The following is an 18,066-nucleotide window of genomic DNA, read 5'->3' as shown; positions in this document are numbered from 1 at the left end:
CCTAAAGCGATTTTATTGTGCAGCCACCCAACCTCAGAAACTTAACCCCAAGGCTGCATCACATTTTTTTAACCTAGAGGGCCCAGGGTTTTTATTTAAAGCATTCTATTTCATCTGTAGATGGTTATATTTTACAGTAATATTCATTATTCAGCATTTGCATTACTATTATGCCTTGCGGGATCTGCATTGCATGCCCTTTGGAGATTAATTTCAAATCATTCCTTATACTAATAGGACTTAATAAACAGCATATTATGGTGTACACCATGAGACGTTCAACATACAATCCGGTGTGGCTCTCCCCTAGAATTCTTACAGTCAGGACTAGGAAAGGAGATGTACACAGAGGTACCAATATGTCTGTACCATAAAAGAGGCAGGAACGATGGAGGGAAGATGAGGGTGGATTGAGTCTAGGTGGAATGGTCGATTATTTCATGGAAATCTGTGTTTAAGCTGAACCTTGATTCGAACCAATATGTGTTTAAGCTGAACCTTGATTCGAACCAATAGAGCAATTAATAGTCCTTTACTTGTAAAAAGTGTTTCATAGTTTATAAAATTTGTCTATACTTACACATTTGATCCTTATAACAGCTCTATGAAATAAGCCAAACAGTTATTCTCATTTTACAGATGAAAGAGGAGTCAGGTAGAATCGAGTAGAATAGTTGTGACATCCGGAGTCCATAGCGCTATGAAATGAAAGATTCAGAACTTGAAACCTGATTCTTCAGTCTGTGTATGCTGGAGCCTTCTACTGTACCACATTACAGTAAAGGCAGAAAGTTCTGTATTTAAGGTGAGTTTTAGAATTGGCTAAGTGACTAGTTCGGTGGCTCAGATGGTAAAGCGTCTGCCCTACAATGCGGGAGACCCGGGTTCAATCCCGGGTCGGGAATATCTGGAGAAGGAAATGGCAACCCACTCTAGTATTCTTGCCTGAAAAATCCCATGGATGGAGGAACCTGGTAGGCTTCTGTTCCTGGGGTTGCAAAGAGTCGGACGGGACTGAGTGACTTCACTTTCACTTTCAAGTGATTAGTTTGATTGGACTGGTATTAGGATGCAAATTTTAGAATAGTTGAAGATAAAACTTTAGTGCAGTTTAGGCAGAATAATGGCTCCCTAAAGATGTCCACTTTCTAATCCCCAGAACCTGTGAATATGTTGGATTATGTTGCAAAAGGGAATTAAGGTTGAAGATAGATTAAAGTTGCTAAGGAGATACCCTGGATTGTCAGATTGTGGAGGTGGGCCAATGTAAGAACAGTCTTTCAAGTAAGTCCTTGAGAATGTAAACGAGAAGAGCACGAGTCAGAGAAAAGGCTAATGCCCGTGGAAGCAAAGTGACAGCTGAGACCTGAGAAGCACAGTCCCCCACTGCTGGTTTCCAGGATGCAGGAGAGAGCCCTTGGCCGGGACTGCAACTGGTCTCTAGACCCAGGAAAGGGCAAGAGAACAGATTCTCCCTGGAGCCTCCTGAAAGAAGTAAAGCCCTGCAGACACCGTGATTTTAGCTCAGTGAGACCAATTTTGGAACTTGCTTTTTGAAGTAACACAGAACACATATATATTATATGAGGACTGTGTTATGTACCTCCCACTTGGTCTATTTTTTTTTTTTACCACTTAGTCTATACATCACCTAAACTCCCATTGCCTGTACAACATTTCAGCTCCTTCTCGTGTCCCATAAAAACTAGAAGAGAGAAGAGAATTGGTCTTCAGAACCAGCTGGTCTTTGAAATGTGACTGACTTTATTTTCTCCTTATGCTTTTTTGTCATACCCTAGCCCAGTACAGATCTAAAGACTGGAAGGTGGTTAGATGGATTTGAGGTTTATTTGATTCCTTAGCCCCTGGAGAACCTATACTAGTACACGCCTTTTCAATACATAATTATTACTTTTAAAGAAAACAACTTTCATTGATCTCTTTGTAGGCATTAATCTAGTCTATTCTATTTGAGGTCTCCAGTAAAGAAAGAGTTGAGTATTAACAAAATGCAGGAGTCGAAATAGCTGAATTCAGAGCACTGGTTTTAACTCATTTTATACTAGCTGATATTGTTGCCCGTATTCTTGTCGGTTTTTGAAATCACAAGTGTTAAACTGGGCCTAACATGCTCATGTCAAAGTGGAATGCAAAGTTTAAGATATTAAGAATCCTATTATTTCTATTCAGAATAGAATCCTATTCTTTCTATTCTATTTTTTTTTTTTTTTTTAAGTTACGGAAGGTTCAGAGGGTTTTTCTGTTTTTTTTAACGTAAACTATAGTTCACTGGTTTTAACTCATTTTATACTAGCTGATATTGTTGCCCATGGACGGAGGGGCCTGGTTGGCTGCAGTCCATGGGGTCGCTAGGAGTTGGACACAACTGAAGTGACTTAGCATGCATGCATTCGTATTTATAACATTTATTTGAAAAGTGAAAGTGTTGGTCACTCTGCTGCTGCTGCTAAGTTGCTTCAGTCATGTCCAACTCTTTGCGACCCCATAGACGGCAGCCCATCAGGCTCCCCCGTCCCTGGGATTCTCCAGGCAAGAACACGAGTGGGTTGCCATTTCCTTCTCCAATGCATGAAAGTGAAAAGTGAAAGGGAAGTCGCTCAGTCGTGTTTGACTCTTAGCGACCCCATGGACTACAGCCTACCAGGCTCCTCCATCCATGGGATTTTCCAGGCAAGAGTACTGGAGTGGGGTGCCATTGCCTTCTCACTCAGTCGTATCCAACCCTTTGCAACCCCCTGGCAGATTCTTTACTGTCTGAGCCACCAGGGAAGCCCTCAACATTTACTTATGAATATTTATTAAAAACAGACGAGCTAATCCTGATGAGCACAGATCATTTGAAGTCAGTGACTGTTTATTGGTATAGTCTTATAATAGCCTTAATATACAACTTATTTCTGTAGTAAATTTTAATCAGAAAATATTTTTAATGCATACAGATACATGTAGCCTGAATATGAAATTTGTAACTTATTTCTGTAGTACATTTTAATCAGAAAATATTTTTAATGCATACAGATATATGTAGCCTGAATATGAAATTTGTATATAAATAGGGATGGCAGGAGCTTTATTCTGAGATACATGTAAACCTAGTAGCTCAAATCATGGAGAAGGAAATGGCAACCCACTCCAGTACTCTTGCCGGGAGAATCCCAGGATCGGCGGAGCCTGGTGGGCTGCCCTGTATGGGATTGCACAGAGTCGGACACGACTGAAGTGACTTAGCAGCAGCAGCACAAATTAATGTTTCAGTGACCTCCATTGTTTCCAAATTTGTGCCAATACATTTTGATTGTATATGTTTTTAATTGTAGTTTTAAAAATAACTAAGTATACGGAAACATATACACTACCATGTGTAAAATAGATAGCCAGTGGGAATCTGCTGTATGATTCAGGGAGCTTAGGATGGGATGGGAGGTGGGAGGGAAACTCGAGAGGGAGTATCCCTATGTACATATAGGTATTCATATGTATACCTGTTGCAGGAAGGGGGACCCCTTCCAGGGCCCAAAACTGGGCTCTTGTCTAACACTCGGAAATGAATTGTCCGAGGAGACACGTGTGCTGACAAAGCAAGAGATTTTATTGGAAAAGGGCACCCAGGTCTCCACAGGGTAAGGGAACCCAGGAGAACTAACTGCTCTGCCACGTGGCTTGCAGTCTTGGGTTTTATGGTGATGGGATTAGTTTCCAGGTGGTCTTTTGCCAGTCATTCTAATTCAGAGTCTTTCCTGGTGGCGCACGCGTTGCTCAACCAAGATGGATGCTAGCGAGAGGGATTCTGGGAAGTGGATGGACACGCGGTGTCTCCTTTTGGCCTTTCCCGAACTCTTCGGGTTGGTGGTGGCTTATTAGTTCCCTATTCCTTATCAGGATCTCCTGTCATAAAACAACTCATGCAAATGGTTACTATGGTGCCTGGCCAGGGTGGGCGGTTTCAGTCAGTGTGCTTTCCCCAACATACCTATGGCTGATACATGCTGATGTATGGCAGAAACCAACACAATATTGTAAAGCAATTATCCTTCAGTTAAAAAAATAAATAATTTTTAAAAATAGCTAAATATATTGTTATACAAAATGCAAATCAAACTTTTGTGGAATTGCTGAGAAAACTGGTTTGCAAATCTTACTGAAAAAAACTCAGTTGAAAACATTGTAAAGTGTTAAGATTGGCTTGTTTTTTGATTTGAATTATATTGACTGATGAATGTATAATGGTCATAGCTTTCTGTAAAATTTTTTCATTTGAAGCACTTTTATAACACATGTAATAAAAACTTAGACAAATACTTTGGCTACAAACTGGTGTACTAAATAGTAGCTTGACTCATAGTCAGAGTCAGGAGTTGTTTCTTAGGGTACTAAGAAGTTATTTTAAAAGCTTTTTAAATTCTGTGTTTAGAAGGGTACTTTTTCTTTCTAGAAGCTTTAGGCCTTATGAGGAATTATCTATTCTGAATTTGTCACAAATAGTTGATGACTAAGTCCTAGTCAATGAATCATGCACTTTCAGTAAGAGAGTCTTGAAAGCCTTTTGTAAAACTAAGTCATCTTGACAAAAGAGATATTTAGGACAGAACCAAATTGATTAATGTTTCTTTTACTTCAAATATCAAGGGAAGGTGTTTCTAAATATATTTAAACTTTTCATTTATTATATATACTTTTCTTAATTACTAATAATATGTGTTTCATTTGTTCATTCAACAAATATTTAGGGAGTATTTGCTATATAAGCATTATAATACAGAGACAAAAGAAAAAAGTATCCAAAAGCAGAAAGGAAAAGCAGAAATTACTCCGTAATCCACCTTCCATGGATAACTGCCGTGAATATCCACTCTATGTATATCTGTGGGCATTTTGCTATTTGTCCATTACTTTTCTAATTTATACCATTTTTATTAAAATGAAATTGCTCCAAATACACTGTTTGATGGCTTGCTCAGTGCTTTTCTTGCTATTAATTTGAAAAATTAAGATCATAATAAATATATTTCATTTAAAGACCTAATGTTAAATATTCTTTTAAATTTGAAATAGATCATGAAAACTGATTCCCCCCACCCCCCACATTTTAAACCAGATTTTAAATCCAGTTTAAATCCTTGGCAATTTGGATTTTGTCCTTCTAACTAATAAAAAATAATTCAAGCTTTACTTGGTTAAATTTAAGTGAAATGTGGAATTTGCATTGAAATATTCAAGTCACAGAGTAGTAGTGACTTATAGCATTTACTGTGTCAGGATGTGTTCTGAATACTGCTTCATATATATTTACTCCTCTATCCAACGTTTCTATTCCCATTTTGTGGGGGAAATTAAAAGCACTGAGCCTTTAAGTGACTAAAGTCACACAGCTAGTAAATCACAGGAGCAGAAGATTTAATCCAGACTGTGTGACTTCATGATTTTGGTCTCAACTACTCTTCTGTACTGCCATCATAGCTTTTCTGGAAACTTGTGTTTTTAATTCATAGTTCCAGTGATTTACCTAGCAAATCGGTGATTTGCAGTGTAACATTATTTGTTTTGATACATTCAGTAGAATTCTTTTTCTCTGTGGTGCAAAGCTGTAAATCTTAGCAAGTAACGAATGAGATGTAATTTGTTACCCACCCACCTCTAGTATCTCGTGCTAATAATTTTTCTGCCCCATGGACCTCCCCCACCCCACTGTTACTGCTTGTCAGCTTCCGTCGGCTGCAGTGGGTGGCCCGGAGGTAGAGTCGAGGGGCGCTAGGTGCCGGCCCGGGCTCGGAGCCGTGTGGCGGGGCGGGGCCCTTGCTCTGCTGCCCTTTGAGTTCAGAGTGCGAGTCGGAAAGAGGCGCGTGGAGCCGCTGTGTAATCGCTGGATGCGGACCAGGGCGCTCCCGTTCCCGTCGGGGACCTGCCGATTGGCTGCGCGCGCGCACACGTGACCGACATGTGGCTGTATTGGCGCAGCCCGCCTGGGTGTCACTGGAGACGGGATGGAGGTGCTGCTGGGCTCGGAAATGGGGTAGGTGCTGGAGCTGCGCTGGCCCAGCTTGCTGCCTGGGTTGAGAGCGGGCGGAGGGGGGGCGGGGGGGAGCGAGGGGGAGGCGATTTTTCCTTGCACTGTCTAAAGCCGATGGCCTTACCTTGGCACAGGGTCTACACGCCAAGCGAAAAGGCAGGGGCGTCTCCCCCCACCTCCCCCTACTGCAGCACCGGAGATGGATTTCCTGTGCTTCTGATCCTGGGTTTTTGACAGAAGAGGGAGAAGGGGGAGGGGTACGAGTGTTAAGGGGAGACTGGTGAGAGAGAGCTGTTTTTGAAGCTAGAAAGAGGTTTTGTTTTTATAATGCCTGTTGACAGAGTAGAGTGGAATAACAGTATCTAAGGAAACGGGTAGAGGACAACAAAGAATGAGCATATTCATGGCAGGGGCGAAAGCTCTAGCCCATTGAAAGGCTTCTTTTCCTCCCTGGCCACAGGGACACATGCAGTGGTAGCCAAGAGAGGGGATACAAAGCTGCTGCTGATGGCTGATGTGAACCTTGTGGAAAGGGCAGCTTGGGAGAGGAGGAAGAAGTGGAGGCAGGTACTGCAGAGCTTGAGTGGTGGCTTTGGTTGATTGGTGAAATTTTGGTTACCAAAGAGCCTGCCTTTGCAAACGGTCTGAGTGAACTGCCTGTGAATAGGGTGGCAAAAAGATACCAGTGCCTTTGTTACTTTGAAGTCACAACCCTAGTGCCTTTTTGCAAATGACTGCAGCAATGCTTTCTCCCACCCAGGCTGAAATGATAACTGCAGAGGAGTAAGAACCCTTGCAGCAGTGCTGTTAGTAGAAGTCTTTTTATAAAAAACCATAGTTTATAATTACAACCTGTATAGAAGAAATTATTTAGATTTTTAAAAGTAGGAAGAATATCTGACTATGAATGTTTTGACAGTGGAATGTATCAGACACTTGGATTCTGTATCACAGAAGAGATGTTCAAATTCTTTGCTTCAGATAAATCCTTTAGGAAATCTTAATAAATTATGTATGAAGCAGTGGATCTTTTCCTTTGTTAACATAGCTTTCTGCTATTAATTAGGTTATTCAAGAGTAAATCACTTTATAATGTAAATTACTTTGGGAAAAATTATTGTGATAAATTTTTTCATAGGCTTAATATTTAAGATCTGTATTAAGTATTTATATTACTCTTTGGTCACTTTTAGATATCATTGAATAAAGTCTATAGGCAAATATTTCAAATTAAAGCACCATGATTTTTCTTTTAGATATATTTCTGTCTAGTGAATACTCATAAGATATACTCTTGATATCAAGTGTTTTCATTGCACTGTTTTTTGTTCCTTTCATTAAACGTCTAAAAACATGTTTTCAGATTGAGTATAGTTTTAAATGCTGTCTTATCTTTATGCATATTTATGGTAGCCAGCTTGTCACACCTCCCTACTCTCTGATCAGGATGGCAGTGGCTTTGTAAAGCGCCCCAGGGTCAATGTATCTTAAGTAGTGTTTATTATGTATTAGAAAGTCTTGAAAGAACCTTTAATTTTTGTTTTAGAAATTTTTTTTCAAGATAAGGAATTGAACTTGAATAAAACTAGCCTGGTTTTCACTGATAAATAAGCAATTTTATTCTTTATTTTTAAAACTATTTTTGCTCTAAGAATTATTAATCATGTATATCAGGGTTAGTAGTCCTTAGAATCTCTTTTTAAAATCTGATGAAAATTGTACTTAGAATTAAAGATGTTATATTAAAATTTTAAATGAAATTTGTTTGTTTTTTGTAGTATATCTAAATTTTCTAGAAGATCCTTTGATATATTTTTCCAATAAGTTAAAGAAAAATTTAAGTGAAATTTAATAGCTAATGCCATTCATATCTTTGAACTCTGGTATAGTTTTTGAGAGTTTATGGTTCTTATTTTTATATAAATTATTTTGTTTTACTAAACAGCTCGGTGTAGCATGATTTTCATTTTAAATGATAGATTATTCCTAATTACGTATATTGTGACTTCATACAAGGTCATGTATTGTATATAAGGACATAAAGAATGTAAGTCTTCTGTTTTGTTCTAACTCTGTAAAACTATTTTATAATGTCGCTTGGTGCATAACATACAAAATAGTATGTAACAGAAATTACTTGAAAAGCAATATAAATCAACAAATCATTCATTGAATGAAAAAGAAATCTCGGTTTTGAGTTTTTAGCTATGGTGTAAAATACGTGAATTTGTAAAATACGTGGTAGCTAAGCAAGTGGAGATGCAGCAGTTTTCATAATGACATTCATAACATACTTTTTAAAGATCGTCTTATTAATCAAATTAATACTTGTGCTAAACAGAATAGTATTAGATTGAGATTTTAGGGGGATTAAATAAGAAAGAGCTAAAGTACGAAAAGTTGATTTCTTTCCCTTTATATTCATTATGAAATACCTAATATAAGACTATACTGTTGGCTTTAGTGGTCTTTGAAATTATTCATTGTTAATTAATATGGGTGGCTCAGATGGTAAGGAATCTGCCTGCAATGCAGGAGACCTGGGTTTGATCCCTGGGTTGGAAAAATCCCCTGGAGAAAGAAATGGCTACTCATTCTAGTATTCTTGCCTGAAGAATTCCATGGACAGAGGAGCCTGGCAGGCTACAGTCCATGGGGTTGTGTCAGTGTTGGACACAACTGAGCATCTAACACTTTAACAATTGATATAGTCAGAATTGAGCTATTGAGTTCCTAAGTATGTCTGTGAAGTGAATCAAAGCTGTTAATGCGGTCTTTCATGCCTTGCTCTTTCGATTTTTGCCATTTCTCTTATTTTTAAAAGTAATCTCACATAATTTAGCAGTCTTCTTATATTAAATGTTTTCTTTAATTTTGACTTCCCCCACTTTGTTTTTTTACTAATCTCCAAGTGTAATTTCCTAGTACACAGGATAGGAGAGGGTAATATGATGTAGAGAAGATGACTTGAGGAAATACAGTCACTACGTAGTTGCTGCTGCTAAGTCGCTTCAGTCGTGTCCAACTCTGTGCGATCCCATAGACAGCAGCCCACCAGGCTCCCCCGTCCCTGGGATTCTCCAGGCAAGAACACTGGAGTGGGTTGCCATTTCCTTCTCCAATGCATGATAGTGAAAAGTGAAAGTGAAGTTGCTCAGTCGTGTCCGACTCCTAGCGACCCCATGGACTGCAGCCTACCAGGCTCCTCCGTCCATGGGATTTTCCAGGCAAGAGTACTGGAGTGGGGTTCCATTGCCTTCTCCGACTACGTAGTTAAGTACCTACTAAATGCCAGACAGTATAAAGGTACAAGACATGGAAACTAACCTCCAAGAAACTTACAGTAGAACTATTTGAAATATTATTGCTACTGCATTGAAAACACTGCTTTGGCTACTCCTACAATCTTTAAAGATTTATATTATCTAAAATGTCTTCTAACGTCAAGAAATGTGGTAGTTTGCTGTTTGAAACACAATGCCTTGTAAAATCTGCTTGGAATAGCAGATAATTCTGAAATTAAATTTCTTTTGAAGTATTAAGTGCCTTGAATGTAAAAGATGCAGTGATATCTAGATCTTCTAGCTGTAATAGTCAACAATTTGTGGTTCTTGGTTTCTGTAACGTTAGAAGGAAAGTTACACAGATCGTTTCTTGTTTTGGTATAGGTGACATCTCACTTGTTAAGTATTAGGTATGTTCTTGAAAATTATTTTTGTAAATCAAATCATGACATCATCAGTCCCACAAGGCAAGCTTGCACCCCTTTATTCCCACTCCCCTTATAGGCACTCATTCACATGTGTCCTTAAATATGCATTAATTCTTGTGAAATGTTCAGCATTTTGTGTCTTTTTTGTAGTTAATGAGGGTTTTTTTAATTGTGGTAAAATATACATACATAAAATTTACCTGCTCAACCATTTTTAGGTGTATGTAAAGTACTGGGGCATTAACTATTGTTGTGAATGTATCACACAACTCATCTCTAGTTCTTTTTCACATTCCCAAACTGAAACTCCACTGAGTAAGCACTGATTCTCCATTTCCTCCTCCCCAGTTCCTGGCAACCACCATTCCATTTTCTTTCCCTATGAATTTGACTTCCCTTAGAACCTTGTATAAGATAAGTCTTCAGGGTTCATCTATGTTGTCGCATCTGTCAGAATTTCCACCTTTTTTGAGGCTGAATAATATTCCAGTGACACCACCCTAATGGCAGAAAGTGAAGAGGAACTAAAAAGCCTCTTGATGAAAGTGAAAGAGGAGAGTGAAAAAGTTCGCTTAAAGCTCAACAGTCAGAAAACTAAGATCATGGCATCCAGTCCCATCACTTCCTGGGAAATAGATGGGGAAACAGTGAAAACAGTATCAGACTTTATTTTGGGGGGCTTCAAAATCACTGCAGATGGTGATTGTAGCCATGAAATTAAAAGATGCTTACTCCTTGGAAGGAAATTTATGACCAACCTAGATAGCATATTGAAAAGCAGAGACATTACTTTGCCAACAAAGGTCTGTCTAGTCAAGGCTATGGTTTTTCCAGTGGTCATGTATGGATGTGAGAGTTGGACTGTGAAGAGAGCTGAGCACCAAAGAATTGATGGTTTTGAACTGTGGTGTTGGAGAAGACTCTTTTGAGAGTCCCTTGGACTGCAAGGAGATCCAACCAGTCCATTCTGAAGGAGATCAGTCCTGGATGTTCTTTGGAAGGACTGATGCTAAAGCTGAAACTCCAGTACTTTGGCCACCTCATGTGAAGAGTTGACTCATTGGAAAAGACTCTGATGCTGGGAGGGATTGCGGGCAGGAAGAGAAGGGGATGACAGAGGATGAGCTGGCTGGATGGCATCACCGACTCAATGGACATGAGTTTGGGTGAACTCCGGGAGTTGGTGATGGACAGGGAGGCCTGGCGTGCTGCAATTCATGGGGTCGCAAAGAGTTGGACACAACTGAGCAACTGAACTGAACTGAATATTCCAGTGTGTGTATACCACATTTGTTTATCCATTCATTTTTTGATGGACACTTGGGTTGCTTTCATCTTTTGGTTTTTATGAATAATGCTGCTCTGAACACGGATGTGGAAATACCTCTTTGGGTTCCTACTTTTGCTTCTTTGGGGTATTGTACCAAATTTATGTTTTTAATTTGTATAACTTTTTAACATTTTTAACTCAATACTCTTTTTTATTTTCTTAATACTATTTTAAAAAATAGTAATCTTAATACTATTTAAAAAAATATTTGGGGGGGGCTACCACATGCAACATGGGGCTTCCCCCGGTGGCTCATTGGTAAGGAATCTGCCTGCACTGCAGGAGACGTGGGTTATATCCCTGAGTTGGGAAGATTCCCTGGAGGAGAGCATGGCAACCGACTCCACTATTCTTGCCTGGGAAATCCCATGGACACAGGGGCCTAGTGGGCTACAGTCCATAGCGTCGCAAAGAGTCGAACACGACTGAAGTCACTTAGCCCACGCGCACGCACACAGCATGTGTAATCTTAGTTTCTCTGCCAGGGAGTGAACATATGTCCCCTGCATTAGAAGCGTGGAGTCTTAACCACTGGACTGCCAGCCAAGTCCCTCCATGCTGTTTTTAAGATCTATTTTACTTTCTGTCCATCTAGTTTGTGGTACTAAGTCTGCTATATAATGTTCTGTAATATCTGTCAGATGGAAAGGTCCTTAAGGTTTTTTTTTCCCAAATCTCTTACCACAAACTTTGCTATGGTGTGCATCCTTGTATGGGACTTCTTATAGATTATTTTAGTAACGTATCAGTATATAATAAATTACCCCGAATCTTAGTGACTTAAACAAGAAATCCTTAATACTTCAGAGTTTCTCTGGGGTAGAAATTCAGGAATGTCATAATTGGTTATATGGCTCACAGTCTCTCATAAAGTTAGTTGAGCTGTTAGTCAGGCTTGCAGTTGTCCGGAGGTTTGACTAGACTGGAGGAGTCACTTCTAGACGGCTCACTCATAGTCTGTTGCTCCTGACTTTTGGCAGAAGGCCTCACTTCTTTGCCATGAGCTGCTCTAAGGGCCTGCCTGAGAGTCTCCATGACACTGCGACTGGCTTCCCCCAGTGATCCCAGAGAGAAAGAGCAGGAAGGAAGCCTTTCACAACATAGTCTTGAAAGTCATGCTCCATCACTTCTGCCATATTCTCTTCATTAGCAGTGAGTCACTTAGTCTAGACCACCCAAGAGGAGATGGATTAAGCTCCAGTGTTTGAAGGTATAAGGCCAAAGAAATTGTGGATGTATTTCAAGATCACTTGATGTCTGGTGAGATTTCACTGGAATTTATCCTTGGAAGAGGGATCACTGGATTATAGGATATTTTTCATATTGTTTTTGTAACAAATTATCACAAACTTAGTGTTTAAAACAGCCCAAATTTATTATCTTAGAACCTTGGGGATCAGAAGTCTGGAATGGTTTTCTTGGACCAAAATCATGATAGCAGCAGTGCTGTGCTTTCTCCAGAGTCTGTTTGGTGAGTCCATTTACCTGCTCTTTTCAGCTTCTAGAGTCCAGCTGCGTTGCTTGGTTCATGGCCTCTTCTCCATCTTTATGCAAGCAACATAGTAAACCTCTGTCTGACCCTCTGTTTCTGTCTTCATATCTCCTCTGACTCAGACTTTCTCTTTGCTTCTTATAAGAACCCTTGTGATTACAGCAGGTCTCCCCACATTATTCAGGAAATTTTCCCAATATTAAGAAACTTTTCTTGTTCACATCCACAAAGTCCCCTTAGCCGTGCTTTCTGGGATTAGGACATGGACATGTTTGTGGGACTGCTGTACTGTGGGCATACACATACAGTTCTTTTTCTTTTTTCAGATGTACACATGTAATTCTGAAGTGGTTTTTTTTTTTTTTTTTTTAAGTTTTATTTTTGTGAATGAATGTTACTTTTTTGAGTAAATTCACATTTCATTCACCAAATTGGTTTATAGTATGGTATATAATAATGACTAAGATGGTAACCAGATATCCATTGAAGAATATTGAAATATATGTTCCACTAGCTATTTTTAGGGTCTTGGTTTTATTATCATTTGATTTATGCTGGTATATTAGCTACTTCTGACATTGTTTAGAATAGAAGCTGAGAAACATTAAAGCAGTGTGGCTGTACCTTTGAGTCTTGTTACACCATTTCTGTGGGTACTCTCTATCCGAACCTCTTCTTCCTCACACTGTGATGTTACTTAGCCACAGTGTGGTTCCAGGCCACATTTATGCAATTACCTCCAATTGTCTAAGCAAGGTGTGACTCTCATAAACTCTGTCAGTCTCTTGAACCCAAACTTGCCTTTGAATTGTCAGTTATTTGTATCTTGGGGCTTCCCAGGTGGCTCAGTGGTGAAGAATCCACCTGCCAAGCAGGAGACACAGATTCGATCCTTGGGTCGGGAAGATGTCCTGGAGAAGGAAATGGCAACCCACTCGAGTATTCTTGCCTGGAAATCCCATGGACAGAGGAGCCTGGCAGGCTACAGTTCATGGGACTGCAAAAGAGTTGGACACGACTTAATGACTAAACAACAGTAACAATTTGTGTGCCTGAGTCTCCTGTGAGTCGGAATCTTGAGACAAGACTTGTGTGAAATATTTGCTTTATGAAGTGATCCAGGAACAAGAATAGTGGCTTAGAAAATGTTAAAGAGTGAAGAGGTACAGCCAGTATGTGTTCTCAAGTTGATCACCAAGACAACTTGGAAAGCCAGGACTTTCAGAGGAGCGGTATAAAATTGTTTGCCTAAGGAAAAGGATTATACGTACTAGCTCCCGTTCCCCTTCAGTCCCAACTCGTGTTCAGTCGTACATAGGCTGTACATGCATGAATGTTGGGGACCCACACTGGGGTGTCACAGAGATCCTGGAACAAAAAGCAAAGGATGCCTGGTGCAGTCAGTGTACTGTGAGTTTCTATCTTGCCGGGAGCTGCTGGGTGCAGCAGTGACTGCAGTTAAAATGAGCCACGGAATGTAAGATGAGACAAGAATGTCTGATTTATTTGTATATGGAACCTGTTTCCCCTTTCTACTGGCATATTATCCATTTGCTAGATCAGAAGACACTGAGAATAAGGAACATGTCAGTTTATCTTTTTAGTGCTATAGAGCTGCTGTGACAGAGTTCCACATACTCGTGGATTAGAACCATAGAAATGGACTCTCTCACAGGACTGGGGCTGGAAGTACAAAGTCACAGTGTCGGCCAAGTTGAAACCTTCTAGAGACTGTGAGACTCTGTTCCCCGCCTTTCTCCCTGGCTCGAGGTGGTTGCTGGCATTCTCTGGCGTTCCTTGGGTTGCAGCTGACTCACTCCAGTCTGTGCCCCCGTTGTCGCCTGGCATTTTCCCTGTGTCTCTGTTCATTTCTTCACGTGGCCTACTTTTAAGGATTCCAGTCATTGGGTTTAGGGCCAGTCCTAATCCCATAGGACCTTATCTTAATTTGATTATATCTGCAAAGATCCTGTTTCCAAGTGAGGCCATTTTTCACAAGGTCCAGGGAATAGCTACTTGTGACTCAACATATTTTGCGAAACCTGATTCACCCCATAAAACTTCCCTGTAATATTTGCATGGTGTCTTGGGAATAATTAGTTTTCAAATATTTCTTGATTTGAATTGTACAGAAAGAAACCTATCATCTTACTTTTTTAATGGGAAAGTCATCTTGGACAGTCTCTGAATTTGTGCCCTCTTTTTACTCTTCTTTGCTCTCTGTGGCTGTTTATTCTTGCATGTATTTATCTTTTTCTGACTTGCACTGAGTATTTCAGGAATCACAAAACTATTAGATACAAACCTTGTCTTAAAGGTGGAAAACAACATGGCAGATTCATGTCAGTGTATGGCAGAACCAATATGATATTGTAATTAGCCTCCAATTAAAATTAATAAATTAAAAAAATAAAAATTTTTTAAAAGTAATACCAAAAAAAAGTAAAGGTGGGAAACAAAACTTGCCAAAGTAAAATGGAATAATTAGAAAACAGTTAAACCAAGTTGTATTTACTGAACAATTAGCAGGAAGACTCATTAATGGCTTGTGGGAAACAGATATTTTTATTGTTTAAAAAAAATAGCAATTTAAAGTGACATTTAAACATTAGTAGCTGATGTCATAGTCATAGCCAATATGATTCTTTAAGCATACAATAATTCCTGAGTACATTCATTTTTTGCCCTTTTTTTTTTTTTTTTTTTTTTGCCAGTTTTAAGTAAGATTGTTTTCCCCTATGACTTGTGATACAAATTTAGGAAGGTTTTTATGTGAGGAAACAGAATTGGGCTTTAAGGTATACCAAAGCAGAGGGGGGAAAGGATGGGGCATTCAAAAAGGAGATGAATTCTGAGCAGAAGTACAAAATAGTTTGTATGGAAGAGTGAAGAGGGAATTAGTTAAAGAGAGGGGTTATTTTGGAACTTAATAGAAAATAAGTGTGGAACGAAGACTGGTATTAAGTACACTAGATCGTGAAAGCTACATAGAGGTAGGAGCATGGTCTTAGGAGCTTGAGCATTGAGAACAAATATGACTTTAAATTCTGACTCAGCCATTTGATCTGTGTTTTTAGGAAAGTTACTTGCCATTTTTGAAGTCCCATCTTCCTTAACTCTAAAATAGGAAGTGATACCTACGTCACAGTTGGTGAAGATTAAACTACACACACACATACACACATAGATATGTATATGGCACTTATATGACCTATTGTAAATATGCAATAAACGGTAGACTTTCTACATTTCATCCAGTAGAAAGATTAGCAGATATACAGAGGATCTGAATAATATAAACAGGTATTAGCATATTATATACCTGTTTTACAACTTTATACACTTTTTCCTTTTTTAAAAATTTCAGTCAGATATTTATGAAAATTAGTCATGTTCTTGATTACAAGGCAAACTTTTAAAAATTCAAAATAATAGCATTTGTAGGCAGCAGTCTCCAGTCAGTCTAATAAACAATAAATCAGTGGCAAGAAAAAGATGACTCACAGGTCATTTTATATAGCTAATAATTGAGAAAAATCTTAAGTACCCTTGAGTCAAAGAAGAAGTCAATATTGGAATTATAAATTATCAAGAAATAAAGAGGGAAATACTTAATACTAAAACCTATGAAATATGGCTAAAGCTATACTGAGAAGAAAGTTAGTATTATACCTTAAATTATTATTATTAAAGAAAAAACTGACAAATGAACATGGAAATAAAGACAGTAAGTTAATTACTGCTCAATTTAAATAACAATAAAGAACAAATAAGACAGTGGAAAATAAGAGGATATAATTAGTAAAGATAAATTCAGAAATGAATAAAATAGAATACAAAATAGTGGAAAGAATATATAACACTAAAAGTGGATTGGGGAGGAGTTAAAGATGAGTAAAATAGATGAAACCCTGTAAAGCCGGGTTAAAGGAACAAAAGATAAAAAGCATGAATGGGAAAGGAGACAAATTTTAAAGAGACTATATACAGCGCTTTGCTTATGCTTGAAAATCTAGAGGAAATGGATAATTTATGGGTGAACTGTTAATGAATCAAATTGATACAGGAAGATGAAGAAGGAATGAAAAGGCTTAACAACAGAAGAAAATTTTAAATACTCAAAAATCTTTCATCTAAACAAGCACCTGGTGATCTGAATTCTAGCTGACTTTCAAAGACTAGATAAGCTGTTTTTCAAACTATTCTAGACCATATACAATTACCATAAAGTTAATTTAAATCCGTAATTTAAACTAGTGGAAAATTTTCAGTCATATTGTGACTTCTTTCATAAAAATTCCACATGAAATACTGAGCAATGAACAAAGTAGTAAAATTAATAAAATATGAACAGGTAGGGTTTATTGCAGGAATGGAGGATGGATCAAAATGAGAAAATATGGTAACTGACAGCATCAGCAAATTAAAAGGAAAACCGTATAGTTATGTCTTATCATAAATAGAGGAAAGCAGTAGAATGGGAAAGACTAGAGATCTCTTCAAGAAAATTAGAGATACCAAGGGAACATTTCATGCAAAGATGGGCACAATAAACGACAGAAACAGTATGAAACTAACAGAAGCAGAAGATATTAAGAAAAGATGGCAAGAATACATAGAAGAACTATAGAAAAAAGATCTTCATTACCCAGATAACTACGATGGTGTGATTACTCACCTAGAGCCAGATATCCTGGAGTCTGAAGTCAAATGGGCCTTTGGAAGCATGACTACAAAGCTAGTGGAGGTGATGGAATTCCAGTTGAGCTATTTCAAATCCTAAAAGATGATGCTGTGAAAGTGCTGCACTCAATATGCCAGCGAATTTAGAAAACTCAGCAGTGGCCACAGGACTGGAAAAGGTCCCTTTTCATTCCAATCCTTAAGAAAGGCAATGCCAAAGAATGCTCAAACTACCGCACAATTGCACTCATCTCACACACCAGCCAAGTAATGCTCAAAATTCTCCAAGCCAGGCTTCAATAGTATGTGAACCAAGAACTTCCAGATGTTCAGGCTAGATTTAGAAAAGGCAGAGGAACCAGAGATCAAATTGCCAACATCTGCTGGCTCATCGAAAAAGCTAGAGAGTTCCAGAAAAAATCTACTTCTGTTTTATTGACTATGCCAAAGGCTTTGACTGTGTGGATCACAACAAACTGGAAAATTCTTCAAGAGATGGGAATACCAGACCACCTGACCTGCCTCTTGAGAAACCTATATGCAGGTCAGGAAGCAACAGTTAGAACTGGACATGGAACAAGAGACTGGTTCCAGATAGGAAAAGGAGTACGTCAAGGCTGTATATTGTCACCCTGGTTATTTAACTTATATGCAGAGTACATCATGAGAAATGCCAAGCTGGAATCAAGATTGCCAGGAGAAATATCAATAACCTCAGATATGTGGTTGACACCACCCTCATGGCAGAAAGTGAAGAGAAACTGAAGAGCCTCTTGATGAAGGTGAAAGAGGAGAGTGAAAAAGTTGGCTTAAAGATCAAC

At 38.7% G+C, this 18,066-nt stretch overlaps 1 protein-coding gene across 10 annotated transcripts in view; it reads left to right on the top strand.

Annotated features, from left to right (window-relative positions):
• Nucleotides 1-18,066, top strand: part of APC (APC regulator of WNT signaling pathway) — a 132,649-nt gene that overhangs the window by 29,883 nt on the left and 84,700 nt on the right. For 3 of the 10 annotated variants that reach the window (XM_055536500.1, XM_055536498.1, XM_055536495.1), the window contains exon 1: nt 5,924-6,031. The exons of 5 other annotated variants lie outside the window; for them this stretch is intronic. The gene's annotated coding sequence lies outside the window, so the exon portion shown is untranslated. Of the gene's footprint in view, nt 1-5,922; nt 6,032-12,462; nt 12,542-18,066 lie in introns of those variants that run through there. 2 more of the 10 variants (XM_055536491.1, XM_055536493.1) reach the window with 2 other exon arrangements.

This window comes from Bubalus kerabau, chromosome 10 (assembly GCF_029407905.1).
Source record: "Bubalus kerabau isolate K-KA32 ecotype Philippines breed swamp buffalo chromosome 10, PCC_UOA_SB_1v2, whole genome shotgun sequence".
Classification (NCBI taxonomy): domain Eukaryota; kingdom Metazoa; phylum Chordata; class Mammalia; order Artiodactyla; family Bovidae; genus Bubalus; species Bubalus kerabau.
This window is presented reverse-complemented; position numbering and strand designations above follow the sequence as displayed.